Source organism: Mus caroli, chromosome 12, assembly GCF_900094665.2.
Source record: "Mus caroli chromosome 12, CAROLI_EIJ_v1.1, whole genome shotgun sequence".
Taxonomy (NCBI): domain Eukaryota; kingdom Metazoa; phylum Chordata; class Mammalia; order Rodentia; family Muridae; genus Mus; species Mus caroli.
The window spans coordinates 77159589-77180546 of record NC_034581.1 but is presented as its reverse complement, the minus strand read 5'-3'; the positions used below and the strand labels follow the sequence as shown (position 1 = coordinate 77180546).

At 43.2% G+C, this 20958-nt stretch overlaps 1 protein-coding gene and 1 non-coding gene across 9 annotated transcripts in view; one reads left to right on the top strand and one right to left on the bottom strand.

The window, feature by feature from the left end:
* The window catches only part of Rgs6 (regulator of G protein signaling 6), a 516963-nt gene that overhangs the window by 360499 nt on the left and 135506 nt on the right, over nt 1-20958 (bottom strand). The gene's annotated exons all lie outside the window — the stretch shown is intronic.
* LOC115032864 lies at nt 13214-13348 on the top strand. Its single transcript, XR_003838522.1, has one exon. It is a non-coding gene; the product is annotated as a small nucleolar RNA SNORA17 (small nucleolar RNA).

Below are 20958 nucleotides of genomic sequence, written 5' to 3'. Positions count from 1 at the left end.
CTCCCTCCCTCTCTCTCTCTCTCTCTCTCTCTCTCTCTCTCTCTCTCTCTCTCTCTGTGTGTGTGTGTGTGTGTGTGTGTGCACACGCCTGCGTGTATATCTCCTTTTTTCTCTTTGGGGAGGTAAAAGCAGAAATATGAGGGTGGACTGGTCTACATGTGTAATGAGAACCAGGCCATCCAGGACTATTAGTGAGATCATGTGCACAAGACATAAATAAACACATAAACACATTTAAATAAATGATGAATAAATAAATAAAGTTAGTTAATGAAAATAAAATAGATAAATAGATAAACAAATAAATAAATAGCATGGCTTGCCAGGTGGCAAGGTTAAAATCAGTACTGGCTGTGTGTGATTTGTGACTCCATATGAGCTGTTTGCAGAGAAAGCCAAACCTATTAGACACGGATGCATTCCAAAGTAATGGTGATTTTTCAAATATATGTTCAACTTTGCAATTCTTATGTCCAACCAATCTAATACCAACACCCAAACCAGCCATAAGCACCTCTGGGTGACTTTCACAATCCCGGGGCTAGTGTTACCTAGAACTGAAGGAGGGTCAACAGGAAAGCTTCCAAGATCTTCGTGTGCCAAATCTGGGTCCAAGCTCTCCGTGAGATCCTTCCTCGTGTTCTTCTTTGTCATGCTAGGCATGGAACCTTGGTCTCATGCACACTAGACAAGTGTCCCATCACTGAGCCGCATTCCTTCAGTACTCTCTTACACTGCATTGAAAAGCTCAACCGGAGTTCCCTCCAGCTATTCCGCAGTCTGCACACGCTTCCTGACCTCAGACGCTGTTCTCTCCCATCCCTGAAAAGAAAACATCTGAACTCCTCAACATCCCCCACCAGCTTCTCTCCTCTATAGAATTAGTTTGCACCAACCATAGGGGTTGTGATTTGTGTGTGTCTGGGAACCCTTGGTATTGAATACAAAAATAGGTACTGTCTCTCAAGAAAACATGCACTGAAAGGGAAAAAAATAGGACTAATGTGCTTAGGAAAATTCCATTGAAACTAAACCAATAATAAAAATTGGGTAAAGTGTCAGCTTTAGAGAACCATTCTGCATAATAAGTTATGTTTTTAGATACAGAACTCCTTTTTGTATGTTTGTGTGTGTATGAGTATATATGTACATGTGTATGTGTGTATATATGAGTGTGTATGTATGTGTGTGTGTATATGTGTGTGTGTGTATGTGTGGATATGTGTGTGTATGTGTGTAGGTGTGTAAATGTGTTTATGTATGTATATATGTATGTATGTACGTATGTATGGAGAGGCCAGAGGCTAATGTTCATGTCTTCTTCAGTTGCTTGTTATCTTATTATTGTTGAGGCAGGGTTTCTCACTGAGCCTGGAACTCCCAGATTTCAGTAGGCAAGCTAGCCAGTGACCAGAGGATCCTCATGTCTTTGTCCTCTGAGTGTGTGGACTACACACATGATTTACCATGACTAGCTCTTCACATGGTTGCCAGACTCAAATTAGGTCCTCATGCATGCACAAGCACTTACCTCTTGAGCCATCTCCGTGGGCAGGGTAAATAGCTAAGCAGCTAAAAGCACTCCTAATTTTGAGCATTTTAAGCTAAAGTATAACTTACAGTTTACTGCATTATTAAATAGCTTATCCTAAGAAATGAACTCTACCTTGGAGTCTCATAGGCTTCATTAGGAAATCACAGGCTTGCCAAGCTGTCACACGGAGGGTGTCTCTGGATGATTTAGGTGTCCTGGTATCCCAGGCTTTGACCGTGTACTGGCTTCAGAACAAAACATGCTTGAAATCCAAATCTATCCTCACGTCTCAGGCTGTCAGAGGCCATGTCTCAAGGCTGCCTGTAGCAGGCCGCTCCTTTCTTCTTCTCTCCTGCTACCCAGACCAGCTATATTCAAATAGAGTCCAGGAAGTTTTTTTTTTTTTTTTAAGAAGAACAGTGGACCTCTTCTAAGAGTAAGAAGCTCAAATGTTCATGCTGGTACAGTGCAAATATTAATGAGTGTAAAACCAGCAACGGGTATGAGGAAGAGAGAAGGCATGCGGGAGAGAGGATGGAGGGAAAGAAGCCACCTAGTGAAAGCTGTGGGGCCAAAGGGAGGAGGACCTAATGACAGTGTCCAAGTGGGCGGCTTCTGCATTTCCCCACACTCATGATCCACGAGACCCTTCCAGTTGTAGCCTCAGGAAGAAGCTGGTGTTCAGCAGAGGCTGCAGGAGTGTTTCTGAAATTGAAGAGTGGGTCTAGCAAAGACCCACTCTTGTCACAAGGAGATCGATGGGTTAAGAAGAGGACTGGAAGTAGCTAGCATCCGAGAAGTACCGGTTATGATGGTGCTGTACTTTCATGTCCAGTTTTGAACAATTATAGACTCAAAACTCTTGACTGCTTATGGATAAGTCCTCATTGACAGCCACAGACAGCTACAGGTGGGCATCGCACCTTACCGGTTGCACAATGGAAACGTGGAGTAAATGACAATGAAGGAAGAAGGGGGGTGACGTAAGATCTGCCCATCCACAGTAGTGTTATGTCCTTTGAGAACATAAATTAGAGCTGGGCGGTGGTGGTGCACGCCTTTAATCCCAGCACTTGGGAGGCAGAGACAGGCAGATTTCTGAGTTCAGGGCCAGCCTGGTCTACAAAGTGAGTTCCAGGACAGCCAGCAGGGATATACAGAGAAACCCTGTCTCAAAAAACCAATGAACCAACCAACCAACAAACAAAAGAACATAAATTAGTTTTTAATCACTTTCCTGAGAGCAAGTCTCCATAACCTACAAGAGTAGTCAGAGCCAATACTGACTTTTAACTATGACCCACATGGGCCCCTGTGATGCTATCCCTCCCTAACCTCCATGCTCCCTCCATCCCTATAACCCATACTCCAAATCTCTGGTGATTCTGCCATTTCAATACTTGTCAGGGTGTGTGTATGTGTGTGTGTGTGTGTGTGTGTGTGTGTGTGTACATATGCACCTGTCTATGCCATGCATGTGAAGGCCATGGGTTGATGGTGGCTGTCTACCATCTTCAGTCAGTATCCACCTTAGTTTTTCAGATAGGGTCTATCTAGTTTGTGGATTTAGCTAGACTGGCTTCCCAGCCTGTCCCAGGGATCCTTCTGCCTCTACTTTCCCTTCCCCATCGCTAGGACAACAAGCATATGCTGCCATGCACAGCTTTTCCATGGATGCCATGAATCCAGATTCTAGCCTCAGAGATCACTCCTGAGCCTTCTCTCCAGAAGCCCTACTCCTTACTTTTAAGAGTCTATCAGTACCTGAAGCTGCCGGAGTCGTATTTACCTGTCTCTTTCCTAATATGCTAGTCTAGGAGTGATTTTTGACCCATGTGACATCCAGCTTCAACTAAAGACAGTTTTTATCATTTCAGGAGATATGAAAGTAAGGCGAAGGAAGGAATTTAGCAAGTTCCAGGCCAGTGGAGAGACCCTGTTTCTTACAAGGAAATAGATTTTAAACCATGTGGTGGCTCGTGCCTTTAACCCTGGCACTCAGGCAACAGGAGCAGGTAGATTTCTATGAGTCTGAATCATGCCTGGTTTATGTAGCTACTCCAGGAATGCCAGGGCTACACAGTGAGACCCTGTCTCCTAACAAGAAAGAAAAAAGAAATAAAAAAGGATGGGGGTGGAGCTTAACATGCAAATGGACTGACTCCATGCTGATGCCAGATAACTAGCAAATAATATTTTGTGGCTGTGGCTGTGGTTCTCTCTCCTTCCTGTTTTCAGAATGGATCTTGGTGACTAGATCAGATGTGTGGTTTTCCATATCCACCAAAGATCCTGTTTTCCTGCATCACTGTCTCTTTTGCCATGCAGAAGTCACCCTCTAGCTCAGGTATCCACTGAAAAGCCCCTGGATCAGGAGAGACTTGCAATGCTCATTGTTTGTTATCATGTACTTAAACTCACTGGGGGGAAGAACCTTGTGCAACAAGGGAATCTTCCAGAATTCATCCTTATGTTGTGACTGTCACTCCGTGTGTTTAACTATTTTGCATCTGTGTTTAGAAACTCCCCACAGATCCCATCTTAATAAATATTATGCTGAGTAACTCCTGTGCTGTTTCCCTGCTTTTTTGAGACGGAGCAAGACTGGCACGTTGCATTTTACAGAGGATTTCTCATTGCTTGGCCTCTTAGCCATTTAGCTTGAACCACATTATGAAGAAGACAGAATTAAACGACCTCAGCGGAATCTGACAGCTTATGAAGGCCCATTAACCAGGAAAAGGTCAAGGCTACAAACTCTCGTAGATTTGGGGACTTGAGTTAGCAATGGCTTTCAACAGGTATACTCAGACATTGAATGACACTAGGACAAATAAGCAAGGAGACAGTAGGGGAGAAGGCAGATCTATCTACAGTGATCTCAAGAGATGTAGGGAGGATTGTGGGGGCAGAGGGAGAGGTAAGGCACAGAATAAAATAAGGCTGGAAGCTGAAGCTGTGGGTAGAGACAAGTTGTCTGGTGCCTCTCTGTGTGTCTCTGTCTGCCTCTGGCTGTCACTGTTTCTCTGTCTCTGTCTGTCTGTCTGTCTGTCTGTCTCTCTCTCTCTCTCTCTTACCCAACCATTGTACCTGAGTAAGTCACAAAAAGAGGAAGGCACTGAGCATAGCCCAAATTGGCAGCTGATGCAAGTGACAGTTCTCATGCCTGATAGCCTCTGTATACAGATACTATATCCTTACAATAGAACATCCATCCCATAGAACTCCCTGGGGTATGTGTAGCTAGAAGGGCTTTCATCTCCAATTTAGACAGGTAATGAAGGTATAATTTTTTTCGAAGAGTTGTGGAGAATTACTTTATTGACCCCACTATTCTCCTCTATATACTTACACCCTTGCCATAGCATCTTTTAAGAGCCCCTTGAATTTGAACTTGGCTATTTAATTTGGAAGTGACAACACATCTGCCCCAAAGCTCAAGCCTGAAAGCAAATGAGAGGAGTATGCTCTGCATAACCCACTGGTTAAGGGTTTACACCTCGGATCACGGTCACCTCAGCTGCATCACAACTGCACCGGAGCATGCACAGAAACCCTGCAGTGCCCAGTCAACCCCTACCAACCCACACATGCAGCAGCCATGAGTGGTGACTGACTACAGTTTGGTCATGGTTGTTAATACAGCGGCAACAAATGGCTACACAGTTTTACAAAACAGAGTATCTCCTAACCCCTGAAAATAAATATATAGAACAGAGCTGTGAAATATAGGTCCTTGAGGCCCCTGGCCCTATTCTTTATGACAATTTCTGAGGTACCTCCATATATACAGCTTGAACACTTTTCACCAGCAAAAAGATCAGGAAACATGGGTCTCGAAATTGAACCTACCTCATTTCTCATGAATCACTACAGAAGACTCAGTTTCCTCCCATGTGAGGAAAATGTAATCAGAATATATGCAAACATAAGACATACCAATGTAAGGTACTAGTCCTATCAACACCAGCACTATAATTGCCCATGTGATAGGAGGTCTGGCTAGAAAAAATCCCCTCACCAAAATCTGTTAGATGCATTACATGCATGTGTGAGTACACACACACCCATGACGATACACGTAGGGAGACCAATCGAAAACACAGCTGGTAGTTTTCAACACCCTTTTCAGTATTGAGATCGTGTGTGTATGTGTGTGTGTGTGTGTGTTGTATCATATTATGTAGTACCAAAGGAGTTTCAATTTTGAACCATGAATTTTTTAATCATTTTTTTCAATTTTTTATTTAAAACTTTAGCTTAAATCATGTTAACTATGCTCAAACATACCTCCATTAATCAAAATAAGAACAAATTATAATCAACACATTTTGAACAATGAGAAATGTTTATTCTTGTAGCATAGAAATTGGTGCTTTGAGATCCAACCATCTCCTGAGAAGCACTTGCTAGACCCTGCAAGTCATACCTGCGTGTTTTCTGTAGGAAAGGGTCAAGATGTTTGAAGAAGCAGTAGTCAGTTGGCAAGAGGTCAGGTGAATGTAGTGGGTGAGGGAGGACTTCAAAGGCCAATCTGCTCAACTTCTGAATCGTTGTTTGTGTGATGTATGGTCAGGCATTGATCTAGAGAAGAATCAGGCAAGGTATATTCTAGCGCACACCGTCTAGTGCACAGACTCTCCAGGTGTAACGGCTTCACTACGATTCAGAAGACTGTAGTAGAACTGACTGCCTGACGGTGCCCACGACCCTTGGGTGCAAATTCAGCTAGGGAAAGTCCTTTAGAAATTCTTCTCAGTCCAAACACAGAGCTGGTGGCCACTAATTGTTGTGTGCAATTAGCCTTCTACATCGTGTTAAATTCTGACAGAGAGCCGGGCGTGGTGGCACACGCCTTTAATCCCAGCACTTGGGAGGCAGAGGCAGGGGAATTTCTGAGTTCGAGGCCAGCCTGGTCTACAGAGTGAGTTCCAGGACAGCCAGGGCTACACAGAAAAACCCTGTCTCGAAAAAAAAAATCTGATAGAGATTGGCTTCCTTGTTGTTATACAGCATAAGAAAGGTCAACAGCTCGATACAACAGTTCAATACAAGTTTGGGTGAGCTCATGAGCCCCCCCCCCACACACTGAGTTTTTTCACCGTTTGAATTTGTTTCAGATGACCTTTAAGAGGTCCATGCTGAGTTCTTTGTGGCTTCCCATGTAGATGTAAGGGGATCTGCTTTGATCATGGCTCTCAGTTGGTCTCTGTTGAGTTCCCATGGTCAGCCACTGCACTTTTTAGCTCCAAGGCTCTTTGTCCCTTTTTCAAAACTTCTTGACCCACCCCTGTGCTCTTTCCTAGCTGGTTCTGAGCCAAATGGGCTATAGACACTGTGCATCCTCTCTGCTGCTTCACAGCCCAGTGTTGAACTTGATGTAAGGAAATCTCTCAAATCTGCTTTTTTGCATAACCTCATTTACACAATATAAAATAAATAAGCAGTAAGTCGCTAGCAAAAAGTGTAATGTGAGATATGTGCATTGAAATTATATATAGCACAACCAGGTTTATAAATAACACATTCCAACAGCAAACATATTTCAACAGTGCACACTTTGCTATGCTCAGAGTAACCAGTGCTATACAGAATTTGGGCCTGAGTAAAGCTAATGAAGAAACCCACAGATGACAGAGAAAGCCAGGCTATGAGTCAGCGTAGAGAGTCATTTAGCTTATGTGACATTCAGTGTCCTCATCTGAAAATCGGTGATGATTCTGCCCACATATAGGATGGCAGGACGGATTAACTGAAATGACTATGACATGATTAGCACAGTTCCTAAAGACCCAATAACCAATTACCATTGTAATTATCATGGGATGATGGACTATTTCATGCCCATTATTTTGCCCTAAGAGAACAATTATGATTTCTATGACATGACAGCCTTCCAATTAAGAGCCTGAACTCTGGGACTGATGAACCAGTCTTAGGATCCTGCATTGTTGCCACTCATAGCTCCATGACCTTGAGCTTCCTCTTGGATCTCTTAACCCCTTGAATGTACAGCCTCATAGGGAGCATGCAACAACATACGTTCATGCTACCTTGAGCCAAAAGCATGAAACATGCATGCCATGGGTACAAACTCGGAAAGAGTTACCAAGGTGTGTATGGGAAAGGGTGAGGTGCTGCCACCAGGTGGAGTTGGGGGCAGGGGAGGGCTTCCTGAGTCATTTGTGGCTGAGAACAAAGAGCCCCTTACCGATTGCCATGGTAAATGCCACCATCTGTGCAATGTGACAAGGACCATTAGAATAAGCCTCATATATCTTACAGCCCTGTTTCTCTAAGACCCAGTCTCTGCCAGCAGACTCGGGCATCTCATCAGGGAGCTTCTACTAAAGAGCCAAACAGCACTGCAGCCAAGGAGAAAAGCGAGCAAGATCCTGTCGTTAGAGAGCCACACAATAGCTTGTGCCATTTTTAATCCAGAAATATTTTGGACCTGGGATGACTGGCTAAGGACACCACGTCTGTCATTTTTATGGGCACACATGATGGGAAAGCCAGTAGTTTCCATTCCCTATGGATCGCTTCCTCAGTCTACACTGAGATACTACTGTCTTAGTTAAGTCTCTACTACTTCGATAAAACACCAGGACCAAAAGCAACTCTAAAAAGGTTTATTTCATTTTATAACTATCAGTGAGGGAAGTCAGGACAAGAACTCAACATAGGAACCTCAAGGGAGGAATTGAAGCAGAGGCCATGGACGACTGCTGCTTACTGCCTTGTTCCTCATGGCTTTGTCTTCTTATGTACCTCAGGACCACCTGTCCAAGGGTGACACCCATCCTCAGTGGGCATGGCCCTTCCTCATTAACCTTTAACAGAGAAATGCCCCACAGGCTTGCCTACAGGCCAACATTACAGAGACATCTTCTCCATTGCAGTTCCTAGTTCTCAGATGACTCTAGCTTGCCAGAAGTTGACAAAAACCTAATCAGAACAACTACTTAAAAATTTCAAGCCAAGTGTTCCCACTTGGCACTAGTCACATGCATATAAGTGGCATCCTTTAAGGTCCTCTTAACTGGTTCAAATGATGACCTCAATCAAAAAAGGCACATTTATCAAAACCTTGCTGGGAATGGTGTGACTGGTACATAAGGAGAATCAAGATATTTCAGCTCCTACCATGTTCTAGAAATGTATTAAGCCTTTGCCCGTGCATTTATACTTTTCTGCTCAATTTATACTTTTGCATGTATGTATTTTGTGGTTTGCATGGATGTATGCTGAGTGTATGTATGTATGGATGTTCACAGGTAAGAGCACGTTCTACGAGTATATGCGTGTGTGGATATATATGCACATGCATAGATGGGAGTGGCAGATTGGAGGTTGACAGCAACTGCCTTCCTCGATTTCTCTCCACCCTCAGCAGGGTCTCCTGATTCAGCTAGGCTAGCCAGCCAGGCTGCTCTGAGGAGTCCCTATGCCTGCCTATCAAGTGCTGCCATTACAGGCAGACCACCATACCTGTGCAGTATGCCTATGGATGCTGAGGAATCAAAACTCCATTCCCTCATCCTCGCACAGCAATCACTTTATCCACTGAGCCATCTCCCCAGTCCTCAAATGGCATTTAAAAGCCATGACTGTAGCTCAAGTCTGTGGTCCATTCCGAATTCCAATTTAAGATGCTATTGGGTTTGTAATTTGTAAGTGGAAAATGTACAGAAATAGGATGTCTCCTACTGGGAGTTAAAGTGCTTTAATGTTAGTTACTGCTCTCCTTCCATACAGAATGGCTCCTCACAAGTTAATTTTTTTTTTTGCCTCTGATTTCCCTGAGAGGAAGGCGGTAAGAACACCCATCCATTCCCAAGACGGCACCTGTCAGCACTTTAGTGCCTTTTCCCAATGTAAGGAGAGTTGGATGTAATTTACTCTAGCTAAAAAGAATTGATTTCTTTTTACAGTCATAGGTAGAAAAGGAAACATGGCTTAGGGAGGGTAAAAGGGGAGGATGGAAGGAAGGAAAGGCTTGCTGCTGCTCTAAGCCTAAGCCCTCCCCTCAGGGGGACCTGTAAGCCATGGTCCAAAAAGAAGGAAAGATTAAAAAGGGCCTATGAGACCAAATATAGGAGTTTAGACTTGATCTATTAAACAATGAGAAAAAACAACAGCATCTCCAGAGGGAAGTAACCCAGAAAAGGAGAGTCTGGGGGCCTGAGCTTAGTGTGTGAGGCAGGTTTGTGGATGGTAAGGCACTGATAAAGATGCTGGTGAGGAGCTACTAGATGTGAGGAGACCCTTAAAGAATGGAGGAGTGGCTCCATTTCTTCATCAGCAGGGGTTTGGGCAATCCCCCACAAGGCTTCACATGTGGTTAGGAGGATAATTCTACAGCTCTACAACCCAACACACAAGATTACAAAGGCCTTGAATAGAGATTTGACTCTTAGAATGATGCCTGTTGGTGAGAATGAGGGAGAAAACACTTTACCGTCTGATGCTCCTTAAGCTAAATGGGAAGGTGGGTTAGGTCGGTTCTCTGGAGGAATCCAGATGATAGGATTAATAGATATAAAAGGGAGTTATTAGAGTGGCTTACACAATGCTAGGTAGTCAACATTGTCTGCTTCACACCGGAGAGTCTTGACAACCCTCCAATTGCTCAGTTCATGAGGCTGGGTCTCATGGGGAGAGTGGGTCTCCCCATGCTAAAGAGTCTGATCACCAAGGGCTCTCCCAGGGAGGCTCAGCAGCCTGCATTCTCATTGACCCCAGATGCAGTCCAGTTGATAGCCAAGATTAGCCATTGTAGAGAGAAAGGAAAAATTGCTGAAACCGAAGTGGCTGCCTCTCTCCTATATGACCCATTAGACAGGTTCCTTCCCAGGAGCTACTGGGATGTCTCTCCTAACTTCCCTCTGCATATGTGCACATGCACATGTAAGCCCGTGCACACAGCATGAGCTATAAATGTCCACAGTAACATGAAGAGTTTATTTGCTGTCAGGGCACTTTAAGAAATAAAAGGCTCATCTCCATAGGACTGCAGTTGGTTAGCAGAGTGAGTTTCAGTCTCACACTCTAAGTTGTGCTAAGTCCCTTGTGTGTACATTAGGGATGGTGCTAATCCTTTGTGAGGATTGTGTGTGTGTGTGTGTGTGTGTGTAATAGTCAACAATGCCTGGAACAGAGCAAGTCATTTATGAATAGTGACTACTGTGTGAGAATCCCACAGTGAAAGCCACAATCCTTCATATTTAAGAATGGAGACATCACAATACCCTTCAGAGGAGGAGCATGCCCTCCCGGCCAGGGAGTCTACTGCTAATCGATCCATCTTAATGCTTAGTGGTGAAGCAGAATGTCACGGGAGAGGAACTGGGACTGGCTGCCACAGACATCAGGCTGTGGTGTAATACTCACTCTACCTGTGTGGCACTTGACACTGAGAAAGGTCACCTTCTCAGGCCTCATTTCCATATTCAGATCCTCTGTGGGTGAGATGGATTCCAAACACTTCACAAAGCTAAGCAAAGGCTTGAAGTCTTAATTATGGTGTGTGTGTGTGTGTGTGTGTGTGTGTGTGTGTGTGTGTGTGTGTCTGTCTGTCTGTCTGTAGCTTCTGTTTTGTTTCTGGTTTTTGGTTCTCAAGACAGGGTTTCTCTGTGTAGTCCTGGCTGTCCTGGAACTCTCTCTGTAGACCAGGTTGGTCTTGAACTCAGAGATCTGCTTGCCTCTGCCTCCCAAGTGCCAGGATTAAAGTCATGCACCACCACACTGCCCTTTGAGTAAGTATTTTTTAAAGTTCTCAAGACAGGCTCTGTCCACCACAAGACACTATACAAAAAAGTAAAGACTTGCTAAAGAAGCAAACAGGGCATGAACCCTGAAAGGACCCAGGCTGGGCTGCTCAACCTACTTTTGCCCACGTCACATTTACTTCTGTGATGTTCCTTTGTTGCCCTGGGTAAGAAAAAGAATACAAATCTCCCCATCTCTGCAATACAATCCCTTCCATTTTAGAAGCCAGTTGTTCTTGTTGCTCTTCATAATTGTGTTTATAATTTTTTTCTTGTCACAGCTCCAAAAGTCCTTTGGACTTTAGAGACACATTTGGTATCTGATAGCTACATGAGGTAGGTCAGACAAGGCCAAACAAGACACAATCCAGATGCATCTCTCAAGTCCAAATCTCCATAATTATCAGCTTAAAAGCCGAGGAATCCTGAGGTAAAGTGCTTGCCATGTCAGCGTGTGACCTGAGTTAAGACCTCGCATAAAAAGCCAGATGTGACAGTGTGTCTGTGATCCAAGTACTGGAGAAAGGAACACAGGAGGATTCCTGGAGCTTGCTTTCCACATAATCTAGCCAATTGGAAAGCCCCATGCTCAGTAAGAGACTTGCCTAATTAATAGTGAAGTACAAAATGTCTGAGGAAGACACTCAGCACTGACCTCTGGCCTCTAACACACACACACACACACACATCAATACAAATAAGAACCAGAGAAAATGTATAAATGAAGTGAAGGACTTAGGAGAGAGTCAATATTTTAGGAAAAAGACAAGCCCTAACAAGAAATAGCTTTTAAAAGGATAATAATATCTGGACCCTTCAGATGTAGGGAAGGTAATGATATCAATTTTCAAAAGGCAAATGAAGGAAAGGCGTGTGGATCTTGGCAAGTAGCTCAGTCGGAAATGCATTTATCCAGCATGCACAGAGTTCTAGTTCCAATTCCCAGCACATAGAACCCAGGACACACGATTACCCTAGGAAACTCAAGTACAGCCTGGGATGTAGGAAAGAGGTGAGGTAGGGAAAGGGCAAAGCAAGTTACAAAGAATCTTGTGAAGATGGTCAAATAGGGTGCAACATAATGGTAACCTAACCGGAGTCTCTGAGGAAGAAGAATGAGCAAGCCCAGTGACTGTAGCATGGGCTCCTTTGAATTGCCATTGGTGCCACCGTCCTGACTGATGCTATTTCTTGGTACATTCTCTTTCAGTCCTTAACAACTTATGTAAAATTCAACTGACACCAAGTCCTGCAGCCTATACCTCAAGCCATGAATGAGGCTGCCCCTCTAAGAAGCATGGCACCTGAATCACCTCCCTAAACAACAACAATAATTTCCTAAGCAACCATAGATCCTCCTACAACTGAAGATCAAATAGACTTATATTGTGTCCAGAGCCATGTATTGCTCCTTCCCTATCCCTGGAACTCTTGTCAGTATTCTCTCCAGAGTTTGGATGTGTCTTCACTACACAACCACTGTTCTCCCACGGTGCCCAAATCCAACAATTCTCTCTAGCTTCAACATCACTAGATGTTATCACTCTTTTATATATGTGAGTACACTGTCGCTGTCTTCAGGCAGACCAGAAGAGGGCATCAGATCCCATTACAGATGGTTGTGAGCCACCATGTGGTTGCTGGGAATTGAACTCAGGACCTCTGGAAGAGCAGTCAGTGCTCTTTAACCGCTGAGCCATCTCTCCAGACCTGTGATGTTATCTCTCTTGAGACAGCAGGCAAATCTGGTCTGCTGGGAACCCTATGTCAGACTTTTGGCATCTGACACTAGTAAAATGATACGACAAGTTTTTGTTTTCTTTTTGAAAGGTTCTACATTTTTTTACTGGGCAAACCACACCCCCAATTTAAACATGACCAAGTCTCCAGATTAAAAATATTGAGCTCTCCTGCCCCTAGAGGAGATAGATGCAGTTGTGGCTGCTGTGTCCCTGTGTGTCAGTAGGTGGCAGAGAGGAGAGAGCCCATGTCTATGCTCAGGGTTCTGACTTATGACCATCTGAATGATTAGTAGCCTAACATTCCCAGAAAAACTGAAGCCTGAGATGGCTGGCAGTCCAGCGCCATGCAGGCCCAGACTGGCTCCTAGCACAAGAAGCAAGCCAGAGACTAGAAGAACCCCACCTGGGACATTGGGCCCTCAGGCAGGAGTGAGCCCAAGATGACCATCAGATATGTGCACCATCAGACAGGGTCTGAGATGATCACCAGTCTAGCACCATACAGGTCTGGGATGGGACAGACCATGCCCAAGATGACAACTACCCAAGTGGATCATAGACTCCTGAGACCACTCCAGAGAGGATCCCAGACAACCAAAGACTCTGTAAAAGCATCATCTAGAGAATGAATGTCAGATACCCAGGTGGCCAGTGACATTTATATAAAGAGGTTGATGAGATAAAGTATAAAACAAAACCTAAGAAGTAACATCAAGGGCTAATGAGAAGAGAGTGTAGCATAGAGTAACTATTATCTGATAACAGAGTAGATATGACCAAGAACTGTCTGAGGGTAGGAATGGGCAGAGCATGTGCACCATTTTAACTCTGCTTTAGAAATACTTGGTGATGGTAAGAGTGCTCTGTGGCTAATGTGGAATACAGCAAAGGAGCAGGCAAGAGGCATCCTGTAGCATCTTTATGGTCTAGAGGAGGAAATGGAAACAATGGAAAGAGGAGGTGCACGTGTAACTCAGATGACTTTCCTGGCCCTACGAGTGGAGGCATGCCTTCACACTCATCTATATACACACTTATGCATCTATTCATTCATGCATCCATCCATCCATCCATCCATCCATCCACCCATCTACCATCTGTTTATTCAAACTGTCCTTTAACTTTTTAATTGAAAACTAAAACAGACTTTTTGTTGTTGTTGTAAAAGCTATATATCACATTTGCTTTATCTTTAACACCAGGGTTTGAGTCCTGAAAAGGCAGATTCTCTAAAAAGCGTAACTATTTCTTAGGTTTAATCAACTAATTTTCCAACTAGAAACCGTGGACATATCTACAAACTTAAATATCAGTTTTTTCATCTAAGTATTTAATCTTTCAAAAATCCCAGTAGAAGACCAAGCTATGTTGTTAGATTGCTTGCCTAGCATGCATGAAGCCCGAAGTTCAACCCTCAGCAATAAATAAACCAGCTGCTATGACACATGCTAGCACTAAAACAGTGATGGCAAGAACATCAGGAGTTCAAGGTCATCTTTGGCTACATAAATGATTCAAAATGTTCTCCCTGGACCAATAGCATGGCCATAACCCAAGCACTTGTTTAAAATGCAGATCTGGTCTTGGGGCTGGGGATATAGCTCAGTGGTCAAGCATTTGTCTAGCATTCATGAGGCCCTGGGTTCAGTGCCCAGTACCACAAAATATTAATTAACTAATTAATTAATAATTAGAATAAAATAAAAGACATAATCTTGAACTCCACACCAGCCCTGGTAGACAACATTCAAACAAGGTCCCAGGTCACTACTTGCAATTGTGTAACCAAGCATTTGCAGGTGACTACAGTGCTCTATCTGTGTTAACTGTTCACTAGACGACAAGTGGCACCATGCTAACCAATGTAGACTTAGGAAATGGAAACATAGATAGACTAGACAGCTAACAATGTTTTCATCCCATAGGAAGATTGTAGACTACCATTGCCCAATGTAGAAGCAGAGGGACTAGAGTTGCCCAAATAGTGAAAGTTTTGGAGGAACAGAGGCAGCAAAGGCCATGGTGATTAGAATCTGAACCTGCTCTTTATTAGCACAACGAACATCAGATCACTCCTGCTGTTTTGGTGTTTGAAGACCCCTGTAATCATTAAGTCTATTTTATTAAAACTCCATGTTTATCTTTCTAAGTCTATAGATACATAGAAGCTATGAGCAAGTACAGTTTGCTTATATACAACTTTATTTGGTAAATATCTTCATTACATTGTAAGAAAAATAGAAAGCAACATCCAAATTCATACACCTGCTTCCTTTCTAAATGGAAAATTGGAAAACACCACCATGGAAAGAATTGAGGATCCAGAGTTTGACAGAGAGTAAAAGACAATCAAGAACACTCTGGGAGCCCAAGAACCCATAGGAGCAAACATCAGAGGAGCGGATGTAGATGAAGTCATCTATGGGGACAAAAGAAATGGCTTCATCACCTCCTATCCTGCCTGGGACATCAGAGAGCAACCTGTAAAGTGAATGCTAAAGATAGATTCCTCCTATATCACTTCAAATAGCAAAATAAAAGATGCCCAGTTTCCATAGAAATGCCAACAAAGACAGGAACAACAACAAAGACAGGAACACCACCACCACCAACAACAACAACAACAGGAAAAACAACCGTAAAGGCAAGGGCTTGGGCATTCTTCTAAGTACCTTGCCAACATTAGTTAATTTCTTTCCTATTCAACTTGTTTTCAGACAGGGTCTCATTGTGCAGCCATCTTTTCACTCCCAAAGACTGAGATTACAGGCATGGGGCCATTAACTTGTTTGACTCAATGAATAACCATGTCACTTCTTTGGTGAGCTGTAAAAATGTCCATGACTCTTTTTCTCACAGATGACACCTGTCTCTTCACCCTTTCTCCTGAGCTGGCCTTAATGACCAGATATAACCAAAGGAGTATGACTGAGGTGATAAGAAATGAATCTAGGGTATTCTGAGCTTCTTTCTGGCTAATATCCACTTATCAGTGAGTACATACCATGTGTGCTCTTATGTTACTGGGTTACCTCACTCAGGATGATATTTTCCAGTTCCATCCATTTGCCTGCGAATTTCATGAAATCATTATTTTTACTGCAAATGTACCATATTTTCTGTATCCATCCCTCTGTTGAGGGGCATCTGGGTTGTTTCCAGCTTCTGGCTACTATAAATAAAGCTGCTATGAACATAGTGGAGCATGTGTCCTTGTTATATGTTGAAGCATCTTTTGGGTATATGCCCAGGAGTTGTATAGCTGGGTCCTCAGGTAGAACTATTTTCAATTTTCTAAGGAACCACCAGACTGATTTTCAGAGTGGTTGTACAGCTTGCAATCCCACCAGCAATGGAGGAGTGTTCCTCTTTTTCTACATCCTTGCCAGCATATGCTGTCACCTGAGTTTTGATCTTAGCCATTTTGACTGGTGTGAAGTGGAATCTCAGGCTTGCTTTGATTTGCATTTCCCTGATGACTAAGGATGTTGAACATTTCTGTAAGTACTTCTCGGCCATTTGAGATTCCTCAGTTGAGAATTATCTGTTACAAACCCCATTTTGTAAATAGAGTTGTTTGGTTCTCTGGAGTCTAACTTCTTGAGTTCTTTGCATATTTTGCATATTAGCCCTCTATTGGATGTAGGGTTGGTAAAGATTTTTTCCCAATCTGTTGGTTGCCATTTTATCTTATTGACAGTGTCCTTCGACTTACAGAAGCTTTTCAATTTTATGAGGTCCCATTTGTCAATTCTTAATCTTAGAACATAAGCCATTGGTGCTCTATTCAGGAATTTTTCTCCTGTGCCAATGTGTTTGAGGTTCTTTCCCACTTTCTTTTCTATTAAATTCATCATATCTGGTTAAATGTGGAGGTCCTTGATTCACTTGGATCAAGGAGATAAGAATGGGTTCATTTGCATTCTTCTACATGCTGACCACCAGTTGAACCAGCACCATTTGTTGAAAATGCTGTCTTTTTTCCACTGGATGATTTTGGCTCCACCAACTAGAGTACACAGGGAGGCAGAGGGACACCCGTGGCTCCAGCTGGATATGTAGCAGAGACACCCCTTATCTGGCATCACCGGGAGGGGACCCCCCTTTGTCCTTTGGAGGCTTGATGATTCAGGATAGGGGAACACTAGGGCACTGAGAAAGGAATCAGTGGGCAGGTGGGGGAGCACTCTCATAGAGGCAGGGGGAGAAAGGAGAGGATAGAGAGCTTGTGGAGGAGAAACTGGGAAGGGGGGTAGCATTTGAAATGTAAATAAATAAAATAACCAATAAAATATCAAAAAGAGAGAGAGAGAGAAATAAATCTAGGCGTTGGGTTTGCATGTTTCTAGAACATTCCTAGGAACCTCGTGTCCACCACAGAACGAGCCCAAGCTTGCTTTTCTCATTTCAGCCTATTGGGAGGGTGAGAAGGGGTGTCTGTGATTTGATTTTTCTCAATGAAGACATTATAGTTAGGACTTTCTGAGGCTCTTATTACTTAGGGAAGACATCTTCGGACATCATACTTTGTACTAGGTTGTCATGTGGACACAAATACACAGTTCAAGTAAGTGGGGACATGGAAGCAGTTGGCTGAATGACAAGGTGAGTATAGTTAATGATGATGTGAACAGAGTGTACACTAGGTGCCTTCAGGACAAAAAAAAAAAAAGACAACTATCAGGGCTAAGGCATTTGTTAATCAGCAAGATTTACCATTCCACAATATATATTGATTTCAAAACATGTCACATAAGATACACTGAACTTTACCTGTGGACTAAAAATAAAAGGAATTTTAAGGCAAACAAAAGACTGAGAGCAGCTGGCTTGATTTTTGCTGCTGCTGGAAGAAAAGTGATGATGGAAAGTGGTTATCTCTAATGCTTTTAGGGAAGAAGACAAGAGTGCACAGAAGACATTAAGTTGCATACATAAGAGAGTGATTTTTCACCAAAACATTAATTTAACAATCATTTCCAAGTGTTGAGGTTTTAGCTTTTCTTCCTAAGTAATACTTAAATATAGTATATGCCATACTTGATATTCAAATATCCCAATTGGAGTTCGGAGACATTTTGAATGACTCAGGCTCCTGCTTCTCATGGGGAAGGGGGTTGGTGCTCAAATGACTGTAGTATGATTGGGGGAGGGGTTCCATGGGCAGCAGGAAGCTCTGCAAGGAAGAGCTGGCTCACCACAGCAGGGGAAGACTACAAAGCAGAGAAAGCCCTTTTCCCTCAGTGTGAAATAATGGAGCATGGAATTCTTCCTAAGATATTTTGTACACAGTGTTCAACTCTGAGCAAAGAGCCAGATCTTTCATTTCTCTGAGCTTTATGGTAATTTTGGCATCAGAATTCTCTGGAACATTTACAGCTTTAAATATTCTGTTCCATTGAACTACCAGATCCATAATTTGGGGAACAAGAAGAATTTTTTAAGGCAATAATAATAATAATGACTTAGGGATCAGACATCAGTCTGATATTAAGTTACCAACTTTTAGTCAATAAAAGTTATTTAAAAGTAATTCATGGGTATAAAAGTTAATTGTGACCAGGTATAGCAGTACACACCTTTAGTCCCAGCACTTGAGAGGCAGAGGCAGACTGATCTCTGTGAATGCAAGGCCAGCCTGTTCTACATGGTGAGTTCAAGGCCTGGTCTACATGGTGAGTTCAAAGCCAGCCAGAGCTACATAGTTAGACCCTGTCTCAAACAAGCAAACAAACAAACAAACAAACAAACAAAGAGGTTGTGTTTTGCTTCATAAGAAAATCTCTTTTCCATTTTCATCTATTTTTGTTTGGGTGTATGCCTATTAAACTTCATCAGGAATTGTTTCTGGTCTTTGGGGCAGCATAAACTGCTTACAATGGTTGATACTGACTGCCAACTTAGCAAGATGTACAATCACCTAGGAGGCAAGCCTCTGGGCATGGCTGTGAGGGAGGTTTTAGGTTGGGTTAATTGGGGTGGAAAGCCCCATCCTAAACATAGGCAGCACTATTCTATGGGCTGGAGTCTAAGCCTACATCAAAAGGAGAAAGTAAGCTGAGCATCAGCCTGCCTCTCTCTCTCTCTCTCTCTCTCTCTCTCTCTCTCTCTCTCTCTCTCTCTCTCTCTCTCTTTTTCTCTCTCCTTCTCTCTCTCTCTCCTTTCTGGTGTGGATACAATATGACCAGCTGCCTCATGCTCCCACCATCATGACTTCCCACTGTGATGGACTGTATCCCTTAAAACTGTGAGCCCAAATAAGCCCTTCCTTCCTTCCTTAAGCTGCTCTTGTCTGCCATTTTGCCATAGTACTGAGAAAAGCAATTCATGAAGTACTCCATGGTCAGGGATACTACATGACACCTGAGATCGTACCATGGGTCCATCACATGATCTGAACCTCAGTTACTAATCTATGAAGTAGGAATGGGAATATTGACCTTGTATAGTTCTGTGACTGACCCAAACCTTGATTCCAGTAATCAGCACTTAATAGCCCAACAGGAATACATGTAACAAAGCCCCTTGCTCTCTCCATGTCAGAGAGGTTAATGTTGAGATTTCAAAGGCCTCCTTTTCATCTCTTGGCTTTGATTGTCTTTCCATTTCCTTGCTCATATTTCTTGTGCACCTATTCACAATTTTATATAAATCTGTTTGGGTAAAAAAGAAAAACAAGTAGGGAGTGGGTAGAAAAATAGCAGCAGCTATTGACTCAGGAGTTGGGATCTGTCCCAACTTAGGCAGGGAGGCTTCTAAGGAAGGACGACATCATTGGGCAGTCCAGAGTCATAGACAGACACATAGAGGACTTGACACAACCTTCTTATCAACTACACCAGGACAGGTGACAAAGAAAATCACTTTTTATGTAGGGCTACCGCCTCCCAAGCCTCAAAGAAGGGAATCCTGAAGCAGTGGAAAGTGACCATCCTTTTCCACATGAGTTTCTTTGCAACTGATCGTGTCTTCAGTCTGCACACAATAAGGTTGGTCATAGCCAACTACTATTGGTTGGTCGACTACGGCTATGCAGTTGGAGGAGAAGTAACTGAGAGGAAGATGGGAGGAAACAGTCTGGGGGATAAGCGAATACACTGGTCTACCATAATTTACTTTCCCACCATTCTAGTTTTAATTCCAAGCACAGATCCTGGTAGGGACAGGCTCTGCTGAGGTCTTGCTCCCTCACTCAAAGATGACTAGCATGTGGTCCATCATGAAAGCCTCACATCATTGTAATCTAATTGTCCATACAGGCTTTTATTCAAATATCATCACATTTGGGGGTGTGGCTTCCTCCCACAAATCTGGAGGAACCATAAGTCTATGTCAGAGAAGGAGTTTGGGAATGAAGAGGAAGCACATTGAGAGGCCTGACTTCACATTCGGAACAGCACCCCCTTCTGAAGCAGCAACTCCTGTGCCATGACTAAAGGCAAAGCATCCGCGGCAAACAGCCCAGACTCAGGCTCAGAAGCACAGGGGCTACTGTCTACAGCTTGCAGGCACTGCTGAGATGACTTTTCAGTCCTGAGAATCCTAAAACATTGCCTTGTTCTGTAGTATTTATTGTGCCAGATACTCACACGGGAAGTATAGAGGTAAATCAGTAAATGAAATGAAATCAGTAAACTTGAAAGGGCATAGAGCCAGAATCACAATGAACACTAACGATGGCGTTGATGCTGAAAGGGCCTGGAGATGTTTGGGGGTGGAGCAAAAGGTTGTGTGTGACATGGAAAGGAACACAGAGAACAAGGAGAAACAGGGTGTCTTAGTTAGGGTTTTATTACTGTGAAGAAATACCATGACCAAAGCAATTCTTTTTTTTTTTTTTTTTTTTGGTTTTTTGAGACAGAGTTTGTCTGTATAGCCCTGGCTGTCCTAGAACTCACTTTGTAGACCAGGC